This window comes from Caretta caretta, chromosome 11, assembly GCF_965140235.1.
Source record: "Caretta caretta isolate rCarCar2 chromosome 11, rCarCar1.hap1, whole genome shotgun sequence".
NCBI classification, from domain to species: Eukaryota; Metazoa; Chordata; order Testudines; family Cheloniidae; genus Caretta; species Caretta caretta.
The window spans coordinates 34,079,296-34,094,488 of record NC_134216.1 but is presented as its reverse complement, the minus strand read 5'-3'; the positions used below and the strand labels follow the sequence as shown (position 1 = coordinate 34,094,488).

At 41.1% G+C, this 15,193-nt stretch overlaps 1 protein-coding gene across 2 annotated transcripts in view; it reads right to left on the bottom strand.

Moving 5' to 3' along the window:
- Positions 1–15,193, bottom strand: part of SLC4A10 (solute carrier family 4 member 10) — a 360,367-nt gene that overhangs the window by 291,118 nt on the left and 54,056 nt on the right. The gene's annotated exons all lie outside the window — the stretch shown is intronic.

Genomic DNA, 15,193 nt, shown 5'->3' with positions numbered 1-15,193 from the left:
CCTGCCAGATTTTGGCTGCAATCCTCTAAATTCTACTGTTTTAAAGAGCACATCTGTAGCCATTACTATTATCTCAAAAAATATCTAGACCCTGATGAGCTCCACTATAACAACACTGCAAAAACCCAGATCTAGCACCTCGATCCCACCAAACTTTGGCCATAAACCCAGAAATTGGGCCATCAAAAGAACTACCTTCTGCTAGTACATCAAAATAATCTGGACCCCAACACATCCTGGTGCCAGAAAACTGCAAAAACTCTAAATGGGCACCTGTATCTTGCTGGACCCAACTAATTTTTGCAGGTTTAATTCCCAGTTTTACCATCTAAATTTAGTACTTATACAGCTTCCCCTAGTCCACCAGAATAATCCAGATCTCAGTGGAGATTCAGAGCCATATCACAATCCAGTCTTTACCAAGCCCTCAAACCGCATGCTGATTGCTCCAAGTTCCTGAGCCAACAGTGAGATGGCCCCATTAGTTATCAATGCCAACATCTCGCTACTCAAGCCAAGGACAGCATCCAACATTGAAAGCGTCCACAAGACATTCAATCACCTCACTCAGACTTCTAACTATGCAACTGCAGCATTGCCTAGCAAGCTACATGTACTGTAAACAGTTGAGCCTGGAAAGTTATCAGATCCTTCATTGCCCAAGCAGACTCCCAAAAGAACGTGCACATTCACATACATATATGTGGATTAAGCATGCATGCTCAGACTAAGGAAGACTGCAACAGCAATAACAATCTCAATCAATCCTTCATCTCCTGTTGCCACTCTATCCTCCTGCCCCAAAAAAGGCAGTGATTTCGCCATATCCTGTATTTTATATGTCATTAACAGTCTAAAAGTAGAACAGCAAATAGTTTGTTAAGCCTCATCTCATTCCATCTCGAAATTCTGCATGAAGGAACCTCTGTGAAGGAATACACCAACCAACACAGATACAACTAGAGAGGTAATTCTGGGGGGAAGAAGGATTCAAAACAGCTTCTTATAAGGGAGCCATTTTTGAAGTTGTCAACTGATATTTATTATTTGTGCAGCATCATGTGTACTATGGCACTTCACAGATAAATATAAACCTGTGCTCCTGGCCTGAGAAAAGAAACAGAGGGTAAAAGCATATTTTATTACATGGTTCTGGTCTTCAATCATTAACATAGCAGAACCATTCATGTCACTAAAGTTAAGGCTGTGTCAGCATTTACACTGTAAAACCCTATTAGCAGGAGCTTATAATTAAGCTGTAAAACGTCACTCTGTAGTGAAGCTTGAGAAGACATGTTGCAGTCTAAAAATGATTTTCCTTCTTTAAATAAGAAGATTCATAAATGAGTTTATCGTTTGCAAAAGGTACTGGATTGACAGCCTCCCGTCTACAGAGCAGGTATGACAACGAGCAGCATTACTGCAAGTGTCCCTGCTCTTCTCTGCCTACATGTCTTCCAGGAATAAGAGGGTAGTTAGGTGCCTATTCAGTCACTGTCTTCTTGCTGCAACTGCCAGATAAGGTACAACTTACAGCCATTTGTGGTGCTGCTTTGATGATGCAAACACTTGACCGCTAGAAAGTAGACTGACACAACCAAATCGTTTCACAAAGGCCACCTAATAGCTATCAAATGGCATCCACGCCCTGATCCAAGAAGTTCCTCTGTGCATGTGCAGGGTCTGTTGGCATAGGGCAGCTTGTAGGATCAAGTTTTAGTCATTACTGACGGAGAACATATGTGAAATACTGAAAAAGCGCTGCATCCCACTATCAACCTCATCCCAACTTTAAAGATGGACCTAGTTTTGTGAAAATCTGTCTGGATTTTTTGAATGATAAGAACAGCTATAAAAATTAAGTTACATGTTCTGGATTCACATATCGCCTCAGGACTCACAGTGGACCTGCAAACTAGTATCCAAGGCCAAAATATTGTCCTAGAACCTTATTTCTTTCAAATGTGTAAAGATGCCTATAACATAGTACTCTTAAAACTACATTGTAAGAAACACATCACTATAAAAAGCCCAATGCTATAGCATCTCCATGCATGGAATGCCTGTTAAAGCGAGTGTGGGGACGAGGGGAGAATCACACTATAAGGCCTTAACGGACTGGGCCCACACTTTTGTACTTAATTAGAAATAGGTAAGATATTGAATATTTAAAATCATGTACATGGCAGAGAGATCAGCCTAACATTCCATAATATTTTAAAACCATTGTAACTATTACAAAAATATTCATATGCAGAATGTTTCCTGTTTGTTTCACATCTAAATTAAACTAAATTAAGGATGACACTGTACAAACATAGTAACACAGAAATAAATACCAAGCTATATGTCAGGAATACATTTGCTATTTATTTTGAAATAATTGACAGCTTCCCCCACCACTATTTCCTTTCCAACTGAAAGGTCTGAGTTCTCTGTTGCCCCTGCAGAGGCTTGCTCTATTATTAGGGTGACATGGACCAGAAATGCTGTTTTAGCCAGCCCCAAACATTGAAAAATCATGAGTGAGGCCCCTAAACATCATGAGTTAAAAATCATGACATTTTAAAAAATAATAAATTTGGAGTTCTTATTCTTTACCTTCTAGTTTTTGAGCCTGTAGCATATAATTGAATCCAGGCTTGGCTCTACAAGGACTAGAATTTATTTTTTTTTAAATGAGAGCTGAGATTTTTGCAGGAGTGGGAGAAATCACATAATGAAACTGATGTTGAAGAACAAATCAACATCCCCTCACATTCAATGCCTTTAGTGCACTGGAAATTGCTTTGCAGTGGACTGAAGAAAGCAAGAAGAAAGCAATGTAGTGCACCATATTGCAACTTACTCACTGCACCTACTGTAATTTTGAAGTGTTCAATTTTTCAAATTTCTCAACCCCCAAAGTTCATAAAATAGGGGTTCTATGGTAATCATTTAACTCCATGATCTGGGACTTCAAGCAAGAACACACTATATAGTGTGACATATGCAATGAAACCCAGACACTGAGCAACACTGAGCACTACATCCATCTTTTAGAGTTCTAACATTTCAGTAGTGCCAAGGATAATTAAAATACTTTTATTTCATATTTATGCCAGACTTTAACATAGTCCTTATACATATTTATGATGGTGTTACATAAACATGATAATGAGGGTTTCCACTTTTAGATTTATGCTGATAAAACTCCAAATTAAACAGCTGAAAAGAGAGATGTTGTGTATTTGTTTACACCAGTAACTAACCCAGTCCCCAGCTAGCCTCAATCTTGGTGAAATTTAAAAAGTGGTGCAAGTCCACTTTTGTTCTCCCCCCAAACTTAACCCTTTTCCCTCCTCCATCTGTACTGAGCACAATTCCAACACAGCCCTGGATCAAGCTGAAGTTTTTAAGACCAGCTGAAAACCATTTTTACTCCTTAAAAGGGACACATTTTTAAAGGGTTCAGCCCATTCTCCCATTTGGGGCACAGTTAATTGCAAGCATAAATGCTAGCATTGAGCTATCTACCTACCTGATGTTTGGACACAAAATGGTTAGATAACTCACTACTACTATAATATGTCTTTTTAATAAAAAAATTTCACCCTATTCATGATATCTTATTGTATCCCTTAGTGCTTAGATACTGAAGGTGAAGGTGAAGTGCTTAGATATTGAAGGTGATATCCTCCAACTAGAACTCAAGCAAGAGATAATATGTAAGTAAATGGTGCTACTCATGCAATTAAAGAGGACTTCCATGAGACTTGCAATATCAGGCCTTATATCCTTTACTGTGATTTGTATTGTCATTGTATGTTTGTCTTAGTTTTCATTTTATGAATATATCAAGTCATGCTTCAGTACAGATTTACTTTATGTATTATTGTTTATTTTTATTTCTTATTTAAATGTTTTAGAATCCTAGAAATGTAGGACTAGAGGGGAGCTCAACAGATCATCTAGTCCAATCCTCTGCATTGAGACAGGACTAAGTATTATCTAGACCAGTGGTCAGCAACCAGTAGATTGCGATCGACTGGTCGATCCTGGAGCCTCTGACAGCTGATCGCGATCTCTGGCCGCTAAAAGTCCAGTGGCGCAGCAGGTCTAAGGCAGGCTCCCTGCTTGCTCTGGCCCTGCGCCACACCTGGAAGCAGCCAGCCAGCCCCGGGGGGCGGGGAGGGGGACGGGAGGAGCAGGGATCTCCATGCGCTGCTCCTGCCTGCAAGCACCACCCCTGCAGTTCCCATTGGCCGGTAATGGAGAACTCTGGTCAATGGGAGCTGCGGAGGCGGTGCTTGCAGGGAAAGGCAGCGCGCAAAGCCACATCCTCTCCGCCCAGGGGCCACGGGGTGTGCTGGCCTCTTCCATGAGTGGTGTGGGGCCAAGGCAGGCAAGGAGCTTGCCTTAACCTCACTGCACTGCCAACCAGGAGCTGCCGAAGGTAAGTGCCACCCAGCAGGAGCCTGCACCCCAACCCCCCTCCCAGAGCCTGCACCCCCTCCTGCACCCCAACAATCTGCCCCAGCTTGGATACCCCATCTGCACCCAACCCCCTACCCCAGGCTCAGCCAGGAGCCCCCTCCCACCTCTGAACTCCCCGGTCCCAGCCCAGAGCCCACATCCCAACCCCCTGCCCCAGCCCGGTGAAAGTGAGTGAGGACAGGGGAGAGCAAGGGAGGAGGGATGGAGTCAGCAGGGTGGGGCCTTATGGAAGGGGCGGGGTAGATCATGGGTTATACTTAAATTCAAAAAGCGATCTTGTGCATAAAAACGTTGGAGACCACTGAACTAGACCACCCTGACAGGTGTTTTTCTAACCTGTTCTTTAAAACCTCCACAACCGGCCTAGGTAATTTGTTCCACTGCTTAACTACCCTAAGCTAACCTAAACTGCCCTTGCTGCAATTTAAGCCCATTACTTCTTGTCCCATCCTCAGTAGAGAAGGAGAATGCCACTTCCCCAGTTATAATTCTAGCTCTAGTGAGAGGCCCTGAGATTATCAGTTCTTATCCATCCATTAGAGCAATATACATTATTGCTAAACTGGGAAAAAATTGCTATCTAGTAGCCAAAATTTCTTTCAGCCCATTTCTTGCTACAATGGTACATCATACAACTATGAAAAGAGCACTTATGTAGCGTTCTGAGCTGTAGCTCACGAAAGCTCATGCTCAAATAAATTGGTTAGTCTCTAAGGTGCCACAAGTACTCCTTTTCTTTTTGCGAATACAGACTAACACGGCTGTTACTCTGAAACCTCTCAATTCATATTGTAATTCATGCTAAAGTAAATTAGTTTGAGGCATCCAGTAGAATATCCCATCTATATACTTTAGTACTAGGAACTTGTTTTGTTTTTGTTTTTTCAAACTCAGACACCAACTCCATGATAGGATGCGGACAGAGAAAAATGCACATTCTGGCACCATTTTCTGCCTCCCGATCTGCAAATAAATAACAATGTGATCCACTGTGCTGCCTTTGTGACAGGTAGTGCCGAGTGGTGTTTCCCATGTTATTGGAAAGCAGAGGAGTTTGCTCTGTTGCTAAAGTCCATTGCCACTATGGCTGAGGTAATTTGACTCTGCTCTGTTTCAGCTGAAACAAAGGCGGCAAGAAGGTCCAGTGTTGGTCCAGCTTTGTGTACTGTTCGATGGGGATTTATGCCCCTTTTTCTGTGCACTAATATAATTTGCCCTGTGTGTGAAATCCTATTTACATTTGTGACACATGACCAGAAAGGGTTAAGCATCCTGCAGGATAAATTACTCAAATTCAACCCTTAAAAACATATGGGTAGATAATATTTGCGTTTTTGTGTATTTACATATATATTGGTAGAGGTCAACAATGTAATCAAACAGTCCCTGTCTATGCTGTATTCTATTAATTCAGAGATCAAAAGGACATCTTAACATTTAGATGAACTGTAAACATAGGATATTGCTGTATTCATCTCTCTTTGATATGTATAGCAAATCTTCTGCGAATGGTGAAAAAACAGGCAACTGCCTTATGTTAATCTGTGCAAATAATTACCAGCAATGCTTAGGAAATGAGTGTCTATTGTTCTCCAAGGGACTCTGAGCTGTTGAAGGCCTGAAACCTGTATAAAAAATGGCTTGGGTCCTGATCCTGTTATCTCAGATCTGCTTGAGGCCTCATGCAGGGGAAGCTTAAGCGACAAGGACTGAGATCCCATTTCTAACTAGCCCGCCCTGAACACAAAAATTGAACTATAACCTATGGATTATTTCTGAAAACTCATTACAACTACAAAGCTCACCATCTCTGCTATGAATTTGAATCTCAAGAATTTTATTGAGGTCTGTATGTATATTGATCTTTTAACCAATTCGCTCTTTTTTAATAATTTTTACTTTAGTTAATGAGAATTGACTGTAAGCATGAATCTGGTAAAATCTGGAACATTCATTAACCTGGGAGGTAATGGGTCTGATTCTTTGGGATTGGTAGAACTTTTTTATATGATGAATAAGATTTTCAGTAATCCTCATCATAAATGACTTGGGTTTCTGGGTAGAGGCCAGCTGGGTTGCTTAAAGAGAACTGTGTTGTTGGTTTCTGAGTAACCAGTGAGGTATTATAGAAGCTGTTTTGTGCTAGCTTGGTAAATCTTGGTAAAAACATAAGGATTGGAAAATCTAACAGTTTGGAGGATTGCCTGCCCCATTCTTTGCAGTTCATCCTAATTGAGTGACCTCTGAGACTCCGGGTCACAACATTCTTTAGCCATGTTATGTAATTTCGAGAAACATATTACGATTTGCACCTGACTAAAATCTTAGCAATGGGAATCACAGGGACCCTTTCCTCCAACGTCTACTCACACAAGTCATCCCATTGTTGTCGATGGCGATCTTCATGAGAGCAGCATTTCCCAAAAGATGGAGCATCCCTCTGCACAGAAGTCGCTGAACATGGATGGGGGAAGAGTGTGGAAAGTGTATAAATGACAATATGTAGCACTTTAACGCTACAAGGCAGGGGTTAAATGTGGTGTGGTCAGTTTCATTTTCCCAAGAAAGGATCAATCAAGAATTTGGAAAACAATGTCTGTATTCTGGTTTTAGACTTTGTGCCAGATTTTAGCTGTTCACTCTACTGGGCCCTATGTCAAGTTAATGTGCTGCTGTAAGAAACGATTTAAAAATATTTACAAATTGAAAATTCACCTTATTAAAAAATGTTCACAAAAATTATCCAATTGTGTGGCTAAAAGAAAGTCAGATACTGCACATGCAAGATGTCACTAATTTAGGTCACTAAGCAGTCATCTTTCCTCACCTGAGTAGTCTCATTGTAGTCAATGGGATTTCTCAAAGACATACTGATTCTAAAGCCAGAAAAGGCCACTGTGATTATCTAAACTGACCTAAACAGAGGCCATAGAATTTCACTGCGTAATTCCTGAATCAGGCCCATAACTTCTGGTTAAACTAGCGCATATCTTTCAGAAAGAGAGCCAATTTTTATTTTAAAAGTGAAACTCTACCATATCCCGAGTTAAATTACACCAGTGGTTAATTACCCTCATTGTTACAAATTTGCATCTTATTTCTAGTCTGAATTTGTCTAGTTTCAGCTTCCATTCAGTCATTGTTATCCCTTTATCTGCTAGATTCAAGAGCCCTCTGCCATCAGAAATTTGTCTCCATGGAGGTACTTACAGACTGCAATCAAATCACCTCTTACCCTTTGTCAGGGTTCGTTCCCCACTTTGAACTCTAGGGTACAGATGTTGGGACCCGCATGAAAGCCCCCTAAGCTTATTTCTACCAGCTTAGGTTAAAACCTGGTACGCTGCCACCACCAAGCAATTTAACAAAGAATCAGGGAAGAGACCACTTGGAGACGTCTTCGCCCAAAATATACCCACAAGCCCATACACCCCCTTTCCTGGGGAGGCTTGAGAATAAACAAGATGAGCACAAGCCAGCCTTGGATTTTTAAGATCTAAAAAACCCTGTCAGATTCTTAAAAAACAGAACTTTATTAGGAGAACAAAAAAAGATAAGAGAACAACTCTGTAAGATCAGAATAGAAGATAATCTTACAGGCAGTCAGATTCAAAACATAGAGAATCCCTCTAGGCAAAACCTTAAGTTACAAAAAGACACAAAAACAGGAATACACATTTCCTCCAGCACAGCGAATTTCACAAGCCAAAACAAAGAAAACCTAACACATTTTCTAGCTAGATTACTTACTAACTTTACAGGAGCTGGAGGGCTTGCATCCTTGATCTGTTCCCAGCAAGGGTATCACACAGACAGACAAAAGCCTTCCGCCCCCGCCTCCAGATATGAAAGTATCTTGTCCCTTCATTGGTCATTTTGGGTCATGTGCCAGCCAGATTACCTGAGCTTCTTAACCCTTTACAGGTAAAAGGACTTTGCCTCTGGCCAGGAGGGATTTTATAGCACTGTATACAGAAAGGTGGTTACCCTTCCCTTTATATTTATGACACCCTTCTCTTGGATAAACTAGATTGAGCCTCTTTAGTTCCTCACTGCAAGGCAGGTTTTTCAGACTTTTCATCATTCTTGGCACTCTTTTCTGAACACTTTCCAGTTTGTCAACATTCATTTAAGAGAGTGTGGACACCAGAATTGAAGGCAGCATTCTAGTAATGGGCTCACCACTACTGTAGCATGTACAGACATAATACCAAAACCCCTCTTAAACTGAGTCGTCCCCTGCTGCTTCATCCAAGGATGATTTTAGCTCTCTCAGCCACTGCACCACACTGAGTTTGCAGCAGTGAAGGTTGCAAGATCGGAGCTTTCAGTTACATTTATGATGGCAGGATTGAAAGGCAGATAAGGTTGGCTGTGCCTTTATCTATTTGTAAATGTTTAAAGTTACACATATACATGTGCTTATAAAATTGTATTTTGATGGTATTCCCTTCTTCCCATCTTTCATGTCACTTGTCTTACACTGAAAGCTCCTTAGGGCAAGGACTATCATAGATTCGCAGATTTTCATGCCAGAAGGGATCATTATGATCAAGTCTGCCTACTGTAGAACACCATAGAATTTCACCCAGTTAGTATGTTGACATGTGTGTTCATATAGTGCTAAGCACAAATAAGTCCTGATCAAGCTTCTAGAAGCTACAATAATGAAATTAATTACATTCCTCACACAGTTCTCCTTTACTGTCAATCAAAAAGAGCTGAAATATGTATATTCTATAAATTGTTTTATTCATAGATTTTATCCGTACTGTATTGTTATATTTCCTCATTAATAGACCTCAGAACCTATATGGCCTACATCACCATAGGGGGAGTGCTCCCAAAGATTATAAACAGTAACAACATGTACTGTAGCTTTTAATCACAAAGTTAAAGACTCAGGCCCAGTTCTAGTCCCATTATAATACAGCTTTGCACTGCTCAGGTAGTTCAAGCTGCCCTAAGTCTGCCTAAGCAGTTCCCTGGGCACTCTGCATTTCTATACCACCCTCTTTCTGGCACAAGAGGTGCAGGTGGGGAAAAAGGGATGTGACCAGAAATCCTTTACACTGCAGTTGCCAGAAGAGTCCCTGGCAGCTGGTGAAAGTTAGAGGCAATCCTTGGTCTGCTCTAATTTAACTTCAGGCACTGACCCAGTCTCCAAGCAGACCCACCATGGGGAAGTATGAAGGTGGCTTAAAGCCACCTTAGCATGCCTCAGGATGGGGGATGCCGAATGCTCCTCAACAGCAGTTCAGGATCTGGGGCTCACCTTGCAGACTGGTAATGTAGAAAGTTTATGATATTAAGGAGAACTTGTCATGACATTAAGCCGTATTTTAACTAAATAGAAAGTTGGATCTCACAGTGATTTTTCATTTACTCTGAACACTTATTGGATGTTAAGCCCTCAATTTTTTTACTCACTAAGGAAGATTGAAAAACCCAAGTGTGCTATCCTTTCACAATTTAATTAGTGCAGGCCCTCCTTAATTCCAGGCAAACATAAGAGGAAAGAACAAAAACAAAGAAAGCAAGAAGAAACAGGTATGCGTCAGATCATGCAAACCTTTACTCACATGGCACTTGAATGGGACAGCGTGCATGAGTAAGAACTATTCATGTGAGTAAGGGTTTGTAAACTCTGGTTCTAGCTGAGCTCTGGCTCTGACAGTTGGCCAGGCTCCTTTGGTTTCCATCCCTCTCCTCCTGGGCACACATCTAAGCAGCAAGCCTCACAGTTATTGACAAGCTCGTACAGTCCTGTTAGCCCTTCAGGTTCAGTGGCATTCTTTCTTTCCTCATCATTGCTGCCAGGCAGCTTTAAATGATGGTAAAATTCTATTGTTCAGGAACAGTCCAGGAATATTGGTTTAAGTTTAATTTTAAATGCCATACAAATGTCCAGCTGCTTCTTCTTTCATATGGCTGATGTAGAGCAGCAACTACAATATCACCTGAAGTTGATTGAGCCAAATGGCTACATAAGAGTAGCAGAATTTATTGCAGTAATGCCTCCTTCATATTTATAAATTGGGCAGTAGGTAGTGATATGTTTGATGGTCTGTCATGGGGACCCACACTCACAGATTGGGGAGTCCTTGATTTTCCATTTGTGCATTAGATATCCACATCTACCATGGTTGGTTCAAATTCACTTCAGAGTTGACCAAGATGACCATAGAAGGTCAAACTCAGGAGCCTTCTGCGTGGGATCTGGCAAAAGGTGCTTATTTTTTAAGTCTTGTTTAGCCCAATCTGCTTTCCAAGCCTCCTCCTGATCATAGCCTGATTGCATGAGGCTACACAAAAGTCCCACAAGCCTTTCTGGGAACATAAGATGTTGCAGGAGGAAGGGGGGGAATTGTCAAGGTCTTGGTGCATAGGTCCTTCTCAACAACTCAGCAACTCAACAAATCCTAAAGGTCCTACTCAGGGCCCTACAACATGCCAAATAGGCCGTGGAATAAGAATCCTACAACTTAATGTTGAAGGACTCTCATTGGCAAAATGCAAGTACTTTGTAAACTTGCTGAAGACTTACAACATCGATATCCTCATGTTGCAAGAGACCCATATTGGCAATGAACAACAGGCTAGGTGCTACTGTCTCTATGGATACAACCTAACAGCTAGCCATTATCATCCTAAATAATGGCTTGGCAATATACATAAAGGACACCATCACAGATTTTAATGTTATTCCATCAACCGAAGGGGAGACTACATTTACCACAACTATCAAAGTAGGGGAGCTCCACATTACCAATGGATATAAAGCCCCTAGCACAAGATGGCCAAAACCAGTGCTACCCAGCACTCCTAGTCCATGAATCTATGCAGGTGATTTTAATGAAGGGTGATGGCCAGAGCTAGCTGGGAATTTTTCAGTTAAACGTTTTTCAATTGGAAAATGCTTATTCATCAAAACCAAACTTTGTGTGGAAACGTAGTGTTTGGTGAAGCTTTCCTCAGGTCCAGGATGGAGTTTTAAGGGGAGACCCACCCCATAATAGCCAATAGCTCAATGCTCTGCCTGAATCAGAGCAGGAACTTGACTCCAGGTCTCCCCGATTCCAGGCGAGTTCCCTGATCACTGGGCTTTTGGTTTTTCTAAAAAGGTACAGGTCACTTATTTTGGGGGGAAATTTTCAAAAGTTCTATTTGTTTTCCAGTCAGCTGTAGCTCTGGTTCTATTACAGAGAACTCCCATTACACAACAGAGAGAGAGAGAGAGACCATTTTTTTCTTACTACTGTCTTTTAATTGCTTCTGTTACACCCTGACGATGTAGTTTGATTTGGACATTAATTTGTCTTGTAAATTTAGTGAGCTTTTTAAGCATATCCAGTATAGTATTCACCTATGTGTTTTGCCATCAGGATTCTGTAAAGTCGAAGATTTAAATCAGATCTTTTGTTAGCGATAGCAGTTATGTGGTCAGATGCCAAATTTACATTCTGCAAGAGAGTGCACAAAAGCCAATGTGATGCATTAGCTTTGTTGCAGGATCAAAACTCTCTGGTCTCACACAAAGCAGGAGAGCCTGTAAGATAAACTTCAGCCACCAAGGAGTGGGAAGTAAAAGAGAGCAGCTCAGTAAGGCAGCAAGGAGAAGCACAGGGAAGCCTTATAGAAGCCTTTGAAGCAGGACAAAATACTGGTGAACACTGAAGAAGATGGAGGAACAACCAGGAAGGACAAAAACATAAGAAATGGGATTGAGTGCATTAGTGTGATGAGGTCCATGGAAAAATTTGCCAAGAAAGAAAGATAAGCTCTACAGTGCTTAAGTCTCCCACATTTAGAAGTCTTGAAACTATATTCAATGATTGGGGTCTATGCATATCTGTTAGGCTGATCTTTTTCAGAAAAATTGAGACAACTTGGGCCCTGTCAGATCACACAAGGTTTCCAGATTTAATAGCAAAATGACCAAACAATGATTTGTCCAGTACTTGAAATGGGACAGTGAAAGCACTATACATTTAGCTTGGTCTGCTCATCCTATACATGCCTGAGACACACTCTCAAGCATAAGCAACAGTAAATAAAAATATCATCAGTTTTGAGTGTTCAAGTTCTGCATAGGAATCAAAAAGTTGTTGTTTTTTTTAAATGGAGCTTCTCAAAAGATAGTTTAATTTGCAGCCTTATACGGTTTTTGTACTCCAAATAAAAACCATAAGTGAATCCCTCAAGATTAATCCAGGAGACATAATTCAGTAATACATTTCTGTAAAATATACCCAGTATGGAAACCAATCATATATGCTTCATGACTGCTTAAGAGAAAATAAAATCTCTATAAACTGAGAATCATGGTAGTGACTGGATTCAACTTAGAAAGTGAGCACAACCATTACTATCTTGGTAAAAGACCAAACTTGTTGACTAATCTTGCTGCCATTAGCATCAATTAAAGTTTTTCCATGGATTCCAATGGTAACAAGATTGGAACTTTGATTAGGAATCTTATGTTTAGCCCTGACAATATCATCAAGTACTAGGAGTGAAGTCCTGGCCCCATGCAGTCAGTGGAAGTTTTGCCTCAATCTTTATTCTTCTTGGGGGTTTGCACAGACCTACATGTTTTCTGTCTTGTCCAAAAATCATTTTAATAGGCACTTTATTTATGGAGAAAAGCTAGCTGAAAATAAAGAAAATTCTTCTTTGTTTTCTAACAAAGATGAAGCAGAACAGTTAATTTAGGTGTGATTTACATAAAATTGTAGATGCCTGTAGATTTGATTATATACTAGAAAACAGACTTTGTGGCCGAGTACAGTGGTTCTCAAACTAGGGCCACCGCTTGTTCAGTGAAAGCCCTTGGCAGGCCGGGCCGATTTGTTTACCTGCCGTGACCGCAGGTTCAGCCAATCGCGGCTCCCACTAGCCACAGTTCACCACTCCAGGCCAATGGGGGCTGCGGGAAGCGGCGCGGGCCAAGGGATGTGCTGGCCACCCTTCCTGCAGCCCCCATTGGCCCGGAGAAGTGAACTGCGGCCAGTGGGAGCCACGATTGGCCGAACCTGCGGATGCAGCAGGTAAACAAACCGGCCCGGCCCGCCGAGGGCTTTCCCTGAACAAGCAGCGGCCCTAGTTTGAGAACCACTGTTCTAAATCATACTTCTGCTACACAGAGATGGAGGAGGAGTTTTCCTAAAGATGATGAGAGCTTTAAATCAGGAGTTCTGGATGAGAAAGATCAGAGAACCAACTGGAGTTGGGAGGGGATCCCCACCAAGCACCTCCTCATAGTGACATGCCTGACATAGCCTCCTGTTCTCTGGCCTCCTCTCTGCTCCCCTCATAAAATGCAGCCACTAAGATCCTTTGCCCATCATTCTAACCAAATCACACCCTACTAGAGTCCCTGCTCCACATCAAGTTCAACCTTCTTGTTCTCACCTTCATAACTGCCCCTCACCACTTGTTTATCTTCTATAAAAACACAAGAACAATCTGACAATTCCTTCCCATTTGACTTTATCATATGAATTCCACGTTAAAAGGCAAAGATTTTTCCAGTTCTCTTTTCAGAACATGAGGCTGCATGAAACAGGGCCTTCTGTCGGTAATAGCAACACTAGCAGAACTGAAATACAAATGGAGTGTATTCATCCTGAAAAGTGGCCAACTCTGGTAGATAGCAGCAGGGTTTGAGAGAACTTTCCACAGCATGCAACATTATCTACAAGTGCAAAACATTTTATAACTTGTATGAGAAATATCTGTCTGGCTTTAAAAGTCTACACCAGTGACCAAATTCACCTGCATTTTCTACAAGGCTAGCAACCGCACAGATAAGTATTATGTACAAAAATAAAAAAAATGAGGAGTGCTTGTGGCACCTTAGAGACTAACAAATTTATTTTTTTTCCTCTTTTTTTTTTTTTTTTCTGATACAGACTAACATGGCTACCACTCTGAAACCTGTATTATGTACAAAGGCGCTCAGAAGAGAAATCCTGGCCCCCTGGAAATCAGTGGTAAAACTTCAATTTGATTTCAATGGGGCCAGGACTTCATCCACATGATGAATGCATTATAAAAGTCTAGGCAGATCAGAAAGCACATTGTGGAGCCCAGAATTATTTTTATAACAATAAATAAGCTGAAGATTCACACACGACTACTAAGGCTCGCTGTTCTGTATACTGTCACTGCACCAGCCCTTTAAAATACCTGTCTACGACATAGTGAACCAAAATAGGCCTTAAAAGTTTACGGATGCAAGATAACTATACAATGAGAGTTATCATTTGTGAATGTAATTCTTTGCTAGAAATACAAAGTTCCTTATGAGAAAGGATGATCATTTAATTCTGTCAAGTGATTCAATCCTAGGAGCAAGATTGTCCTTTAATTCTATGGTAGGTTCCAGGATTCACAGCTGCTATGGATAGGAAGAAGACTTTCCCCAATCCTGTCAGGGTGGCTAATCAGGAGATTCTGGCAGAGTTTACTTTTTCATCTTTCAGCAAACTTTGGGAGTTGATACTGCAGTTCCTATGTAGTCATCCATTGACAGCCTATGTAACCCAGGCCTGAAATCCTAAAACATACAGCACTAATGTTTCCTGAAGGTAATTTGTGGGAAATGGTTGGCACATAGTCTAGAAGACTGAACAATATGCAGTTACAAATATGAAATTATCCATTTGACCTTTAGCGTACAGATCAGTAGTGATGAGAGCATGACACCCATTCT